At 56.1% G+C, this 7,842-nt stretch overlaps 1 protein-coding gene across 1 annotated transcript in view; it reads left to right on the top strand.

The window, feature by feature from the left end:
- The first annotated feature begins 3,985 nt into the window (after positions 1-3,985).
- TSPAN14 (tetraspanin 14) overlaps positions 3,986-7,842 on the top strand; it is a 44,857-nt gene continuing 41,000 nt past the window's right edge. The window contains exon 1 of the mRNA XM_056120619.1: positions 3,986-4,177. The gene's annotated coding sequence lies outside the window, so the exon portion shown is untranslated. The remainder of the gene's footprint in view (positions 4,178-7,842) is intronic.

Genomic DNA, 7,842 nt, shown 5'->3' with positions numbered 1-7,842 from the left:
GAGCCACTATTTGGATGTTTGGGTGGGAAGACAATGAAGAGATATGTTCCGGATGCATAGACAGATACAGAATCCAAGTCACCTCTCTCTCTCTCTCTCTCTCTCTCTCTCTCTCTCTCTGTGTGTGTGTGTGTGCGCGCACGCATGTGCAGTGTGGTTTGCGTGTATAGTGTGAGAAAGACAAATATTGGCAAGTAGTGATGAGTTGGCCCCGTATTAGAAGTGGCCCTGGACAGAGGAGAGAGGCTCAATTTGCTCTTTGGAGTTCAGGAGAGATCCCTGCAGATCCCAGATCATAGTAGAACCATAAGTCTGGGCGTTTTACTAATCAGAGTTTATTTTCAGCTTCTGTGAGAGCAAGGCAACTCTGCTGTTTAATCAAATGGATTTTGTTGCCATTCGCTGACATGGCTGCTGAAAAACTCTGACATCATACAAACAATTAAAGGTGACCCAAGCAACACTGGCCAGCCACTTACTCCTTGGTGTCGCCCAGGCTCCTGTTGGGCTCTGTAGGTCTGCTCTGGCTCTCCTTTTTTCATTTATTTTTTTTAATTGAATCACTGTGAGATGCAGTTACAAGCTTTCATGTATGGATTACAATCATACAATAATCAAACACCCATCTCTCCACCAGTGCACATCCCCCATCACCAATCTCCCCAGTGCACCCCCTTTCCCACCCTCCCCCTGCCTCCATGGCAGACAGTTTTCCCCATACTCTTTCTCTACTTTTGGGCATTATGGTTTCCAACACAGATACTGAGAGGTTATCATGTTTGGTCCTTTATCTACTTTCAGCACACATCTCCCATCTGGACTGATCACGCCCCCTCCCCCATTCATAAGGCAGGCTTCCAACTATGGAGCAATCCTCCTGGCCCTTACGTCTATTGTCCTTGGGTATCAGTCTCATGTTTTTTATTTTTTTTACACTCCACAAATGAGTGCAGTCCTTGGTTCTGGTTCTCCTTACGAGGAAGCTTGCGTCCTCAGTATCTGTCTACTTGTGCTTGCAGGGCCCGTGCTGGCCGCCCCCAGCATGGCTTCTGACCTGCACTCAACAAGCAGGAAAAGGGCAAAGGGTTGGCAGGGCATCACTTGTGCTGGGAAACCAACACTTTCCCAGGAATCCCCACCGAACGCTGTTATGCCTCATGGGTCAATTCTGGTCACAGGGCAAGCTGAACTCCAAGGGAGGCTGGGAAATGCAATTTTTTTCTTTCTCCTTTTAAAATTCATTTCCCTCGAATTTGAAAGGGGAGAAGGGACACTGAAACAATAGCCCAGGGTGATAATTAAAATCACAGGAGTAGAGGAGACGGGGAGATGACAAGGGCTAATGATGGCAAAATGGGCAAAGATCAGAAGTGCCAGAAGCGAAGCTCCAAGCAGCCTGAGAAAGAATGGCTGTATGGGGCACTTGATTCGAACACTCCCAGCCAGGGTTTATTTCCAGATACCACATATGGTCCCTGACCCTTGCCAGGAGTGACCCTGTGCGCAGAGCCAGGAGTAAGCCCCGAGCACTGCCGGGTGTGCCCCACACTCCAAATTAGAGGCTAGTGAGGCAGGCACAGTGCCAGAAGGGCAGAGTATATGGAAGTCAAGGGAAATGAGTATTTTGGGAAGGACGAGTGGGGCCCAGCCTCCAGAGCCGCAGAGAGGGTCAGCAAGACCACTGGTGTCAGCAAGAGCCCAGGAGTAGAAGTTGGCTGTGTCAGTGAACTGTAAAAATAGGAAGCTATTCTGTCAGAACTATTCAGCAGAATAGTTGGGTCCAAAGCTGGCCTACAATAGGCCCAAGGATAAACGAAGGTGAGAGGCTGTTAGCTGAGAGAGGATGAGAGTGAGAGATGGATGGAGAATTGTCTGGTGAAGTCTGTTCTTTGAGAGGGAGAGTTACAGTGAAAACAAAGAACATGAGGACCTACCTGGTCTTCAGCAGGAAAGGAGTACATGAGGCGAGGGAAGGGGGACAGGACAGGAAGGGGCAACAGCTATGGTGGAGGGAAGTGTTTGACTGGGAGAAGGAAGTGGTCCTGAAGGTGGTCAAGTGGTCAAGTGTTATGCACGAAACCCTACCTGTTACAGTACTGTAAACCACAGTGCAGAAACATATATATTAAGAAAGAAAAGCACCGCTCCTAGAGGAAGAGGTGGGATGGGAAACAAATGGGGGTGGGGCGGGTGGGGTGGATTAATGGTGGAGGGAATTGGATGCTGGAGAAGGGCCTGGTGTTGAAACATTGTAAGTCTGAAACCCAATTTCATGGTGACTAAAATAAAAATTTTGAAAGAGAATTGATTCTGCTTCTTCAAAACAAAGAGGCAGTTAATGAAGCAGTCAAGACTGGGGTGGTAGCAATCACACAGGGGAAGTGGCATTTGTCTTGCACACCGCTGCCCTGGGTTGGAGCCCTGGTATTCCATATGGTCCCTCAAGGATTCTAGGAGTAATTCCTGAGTGCAGAGCCACGAGTAACCCCTGAGCATCACCAGGTGTGACTCCAAAAGCCAAAAAAGAAATAAAAATAAAGAAGTGAAACTGTAGAGGCTGTAGGAAAAGAGTGAGACTTGAGCTCTCCCTTGGAACCTTGTGAGGAGAGTGGTGGCAGTGATGGTGATGGTGTGTGTGCTTGTGTGTGTGTGCGTGTGTGTGTTCAGCATCTTGACACATCCGGGATAATCTTTTTTAGGGTATTGGTACCTTCCTCTTAGGTTTGTCCAAGGCTATTTCTCATGCTTTAGACTTCAGAGTCAACATCACCTCCTTCTAGGACAATTCTCCTGACTGCTCCATTTATTTATTTATTGCTTTTTGGGTCACACCCAGCGATGCATAGGGGTTACTCCTGGCTCTGCACTCAGGAGTTACTCCTGGCGGTGCTCAGGGGACCATATGGGATGCTGGGAATCGAACCTGGGTTGGCCGTGTGCAAGGCAAACGCCCTACCCTATCACTCCAGCCCCCTGACTTCTCCATTTAAAGGAGCTCTTATTCTCTAGCCCAGTCCCTTGTGGATGTCCCAGCATTTATTTCCATTTTCAGTTATGTTCTATTTCACTGAAAAAATAGCTGAAGCCTCACTGAAAAAGTGGAAGAGGCCTCAGCTGTCCTGTTTACAGCTGTATCTGCAGTTTCAAAGCAGGGTCTAGCCAGGAAGCTGACCCCCACGGAGGCTAGCCTTTATAATCTGGATCCAACCAGCAGTGAGGACAGCCAGCCCTCCACTCCGGGCTGTCACCTCAGTGCCCTCCTTCCCCATTCAAGAATTCTCCCAACCATCTTCCATTCTCAGCACGGCATCTCAGGAAAGCTGGGTATTTTTTCGCACCCAGGCTAGCGGGATCAGGTCTTTAGTGCTCAGCTTTGCAAAGACTTAAAAACAAATCTTAATGTGGCATCCCTTTTTGGCGTCTATCCCCACTCGCACCCTCTCCAGGCCTGGCAGGAACGCCTTTCTATTTTCAACACGTCCATCTGTCGGGCCCTGGGCCCACCTCTACCCGGTCCCTCCCTGGATCCCTTGGAGGTGATGTCTGCCCTCGCCCGTCACAGGTGCTAAGGCTTCCCCCAGGTCCGGGTCGGTCGGGTCGAGACGAGGTCAGCGAGGCGAAAGGGCGGCGCACCTCGGAGGCGCGTTTGCCGCGGCCAACAGGGCTCGGCGGGCGGGATCCAAGCTCCGGCAGCGCCGCGCGCGCGTGCGCGCTACGGGACGACGCGGCGCCGGAACGCTCAGACCCTGCCTCTGGCAACGCCCAGAGTCCGGCGAAGGGGCGTGTCCGGGTCTTGGACCACGCCCCCAAGGCCAGCCCGGCGCCGTGGTTGGGCAGGGCGAGCGGCAGGAGGCGGGGCCATCAGTGAGGGGCGGGGCCAGCGGGGAGGGGAGGAGTCTGAGGGAGGGGCGGGGCCGACCGGGAGAGGGCGGGGCCGACCGGGACGGGGCGGGGCCGGGCGCGCTGGGCCGCACCGGGCCGCGCTGGGGAGCGCGGGCGCCCCTTCCTCGGCGTCCGCCCGGCGCCGCCCCCGGCCCCGCCCCTCCGCGCCCCGCCCCCGCCGCTCGGACGGCCCGAGTCGCGCCCTCCCGCCCCGCGCCGCCGAACTTGCTCTAACTTCCTCGGCCGAGCCGGGCCGCGTCGCCGCCGCCGCCTCCGCCGCCGCCGCCGCGCCCGGGTGAGTCGAGCGCGGAGCCCCGGCCGGGTTGTCGGGCCCTGCGCCCCTCATTGTCTCCGGCCTTGCTCGCCCCCGACGCTCGGCGCCCTGCCCAGCTCCCGGCTCGGCGCCTCGGGGTCCCTCGCCCCCATCCCGGGGCGGCCCGGCGGGCGGCGCGGGCTTTGTCTGCCCCGATCGCTCGCGGGGGCACTGGAGGCCGCGGCCCGGAGCCCGCAGAGCCCCGCTCGGGCGGCCCGAGCGCTGCGCTGCCGCCCCTGGCCCTGCGCGCCGGGGCCGGCCCGGGTGGCAGTGTGCGGGGCTCCTGCCTGCTTGGCCCCCCGGGCCGGGGGTGCGGGGCGGGGCGCCGAGCCGGGGGAAGGGGGTCGGGAGGGCCGGTGCGCCCCCCGCCCCGCCGTGGGCGTGCTCCCGGGGCGCCCTTTCCCGGACGTGCGGCCCTCTCGGCGCGCACAGGTTCGCGACGCGGCCCGTGTCGGACCCGGGGCTGACCCAGCTTCTCCGCGGGACTGGCCCCACCGGGCCGTGGGCTGCTGAGTCGGAGCTCCCGGGCCCGCCTGCAGCTCCGGCCCCGGGAGGGGGATGGTGTGGTGGAGTAGAAAGTGTGCGTGCATGCAATTTGTGTGTGTGTGTGTGTGTGTGTGTGTGTGTGCGTGAGTGTGAGCGCACTCACACACACACACACACACACATATGCAGGATTTAGGTTCCAGCACCGCCGGGTCGTCTTTGCGACTTGAAGTGGGTTCTCGGTCTGTAGGCGATCCGTGATGCGGGGTGTCGACTCAGTGATGAGTCCGGGAGCGGGGGGAGTCCTGGGGTCTCAGGGCATCAAGGCATCGTCGTGGATGGGGTCGACAGAGCAGGTGTGCTTTGCTCTCGAGGGTGCTTTTCCTTCTCAGATGGGGGTTATTCTTGGGTTGAGGGTCCCCCCATCCACCTCGATCCCAAGTTAGGGGAACTTAGTGTCCGTGGGGGCTTGGCTCACCCTGCCCCATTTGTGAAGGGGCAGCGGGGGCATAGGCTTGTCAGCACTCCAGTAGCCCTTAGTCCCCTCCACCTTCCGTCAGCCTCGCCCTTGACAGAGGCACTCATCTTCGGGGGTGCTCCTGGACCCTGAACCCTCAGAACCAAGCCTATAAACTCCTTCCTCCGCCCCCGCGCCTCTCAGTTGAACTTCGCCCATCCCAGCCCATCCCAGCCAGGGTCCCTGAGACTTGCCTTGGAAGGCCAAACTTTCCCCAGCGATTTCTCCTCCCTTCCTGCTTCCCCCGCTTTGTTGCAGCCCCCTATTCAGTTGGGGAGTGTTTGGATCTCTCCGTCCCCCACGTCTCTGAACTCTACTTCGGCTAGGGCCACCAAATTTCCTCCCCTCCCTCCACCCCCAGAGGGAGTGTGGGAGTGTGGGGGAAGGGTTGGCAGGAAGATGGGGGTGGGGGCGGAACTGGTCCAGTCCCACGCCTCTTGCCAGCTCCGAGACTACCTACCTACCAGCTCTGCGCTCTGTGAGCCCAGCTGGTTTTGTGGCGGGCACTCAGTAGAGTGTTTGTGACTCGGGCTTCAGCTCAGCTTACACCTGTTACTCAGGCAGACAGGACTCCACTGGTGGTTCTGGAGGTTTGTGGGTCACTTCTAAGAGGGGAGGAGAGGGCCACCCAGAGGTCGGCTGCCCGGGAAAGGCATCGTCTTGACCGGCTGGGTAGCTGTGCTGTTCTGAGGCTGGGTGCATCCCTGCCCGTGTTTGGGCGCAAAGAGGACAAAGCTCGTGCTGGGTGTGGGATGGGTCGCAGTGGTTGTGGAGACCCCCAGGAGGAGCGAGGAGTTCTGGAACTGGCAGCTGGGGTCTCACTCTCGGCTGCTGTGGGCTCGGGAATTTGACTCACTACCTGTTGTACTTCAGCTGAGATAGAGTTCAGTTGGGTGATGCCTGCCAAGTGCCTTGATGTAGGCCACTGGGAAACCTTTGCTGGGTTTAACATCCAGTGGCGATTATGGAGAATAGAGGGCCCTGCAGAGGAGTTTAAAGTTACAACAAACACTGCCTTTGATGCTCTACTTGAATAGTTTAATCCCTGGAACAACACTGTGTGGTGTCTAATGCGAGGTTCCATTTCACAGATGAGCGAGTTGAGGCCTAGGGAAGTCGCAGAGTACCTTGCATCCAGTCCCCACATGAGCCAGGCAGGCCTCCTCATTTCTGATGGAGGTGATGCCTTCCTCAGAAGCGATAGGAATTTATTAATACACCCAGCGGGCCTCGTTCACAGTGGGACTGTGGCTCTCCCGTGCTGGTCCCCTCCCCTCCTTTCCCTTGCCTTTGAAAGCACCTCTTCTTATCTGTCTGGTCACAGAAGGGATGCTCCTGAACTCCAGCTGATTGACTGGAGAGAGTTTTTATCTCCCGGATGCCTGGGAATGGGAAGACCCGCATCTCCATAGAAGATTGGAGAGTGAGTCATTGCTTCTTGCTCTCTGCCTAGATAGATCAGGGTTTACTGTGGTTACAATCCCCAAATCTCAGTGGCCTAAAGTAACAAAGGTGTATTTCTTGCTCAGGGCCACATGTATCACTTTATCTGCCTCCCCGCCCCCCAAATCTACTGTGGTTCTCAGTGGGGGACTCATGGTGATTAGTTGGAACATTCCTGGTGGCTTGGTCAGGATGACTCTCACCCTGGCTTGTAGAGCTCCCCCTCAAAGGGGACTTGCAAAGGCAAAAGCTGACCCAGGGTCACACCTTCAGGCTGGGGTGGGGCTGAGAATTGGAAACATCTAGTTAACAAACTGTACTGATGCCTCCCACCTACCTCCCCTGGAGCCTTGCTCAACCGCTTCCCAAGTTCTGGGCCTCTTCTCAGTCTTACGTTTCTGTGACCCAGAACACTGACCATGAGTTAGACGAAGAAATGATTTAAGGGTGAGTTGAGACACCACCTTTGAATCTAAGTTGGGGTAGCAAAGAGGTGGCTTGCAAAGGCAGCTGGTTCCTCTGGTCCCGGGCGAGTTGGTGGAGTTCCTGGGATTTTGTAAATTTTATTCGTTGATTTCATTATTCATGGGCCCAAGAACTAATGGCGAATCCAGGATCAGAGATTCTTTTTCAGCTTTTGGGCCACAGCCCATGATACTTGGTGCTTACTCCTGGCTCTGTGCACAGGGATCACTCCTGGCAGACTTGGGGGACCTTTTGGGTTGCAGGGTTCAAACTCTTCTGGCCATGTGCAAGACGAACATCCTACCTACCCGTAGTACTGTCTCTCCAGCCCCCAGAGTGTATTTTAAGTATTTGTTCATAGCTTGGTGCTGTGGGTAGTGCACTGGGTGATGATCCTTGTTACCTGCTGCTGTGTCCTAGTTGGCCTTCAGAGAGGCATGTCATGCCCAGGGCAAGGAAGCAGACCCCTAGTTCTCCACTGCCTTGGCCCGTAGCCCTTGGATTTGTCTGTTGTCTGCCTCCATGTGGCGCCGTGGCAGCCGTCTTTCTTCAAAGCAGGAGCTCTCTAGACCTTGGCCTTCTCTTATCATTTCTGGGACTGCGTTTGTAGGCACAGGGATGTTGGATAGAAGGATGATGAAACTTGAAGAGGGTGGAATCACATGTCTGACAGGCTTGAGTGTGATGCGTGGACCGGATTGGGACGGGGTGGGGGGGGGGTGGTTGAGGCAAACCT

Source organism: Sorex fumeus, unplaced genomic scaffold, assembly GCF_029834395.1.
Source record: "Sorex fumeus unplaced genomic scaffold, SorFum_2.1 ptg000043l, whole genome shotgun sequence".
NCBI lineage: Eukaryota > Metazoa > Chordata > Mammalia > Eulipotyphla > Soricidae > Sorex > Sorex fumeus.
The sequence above is the reverse complement of the archived record's forward strand: the minus strand, read 5'-3'. Positions and strand labels throughout refer to the sequence as shown.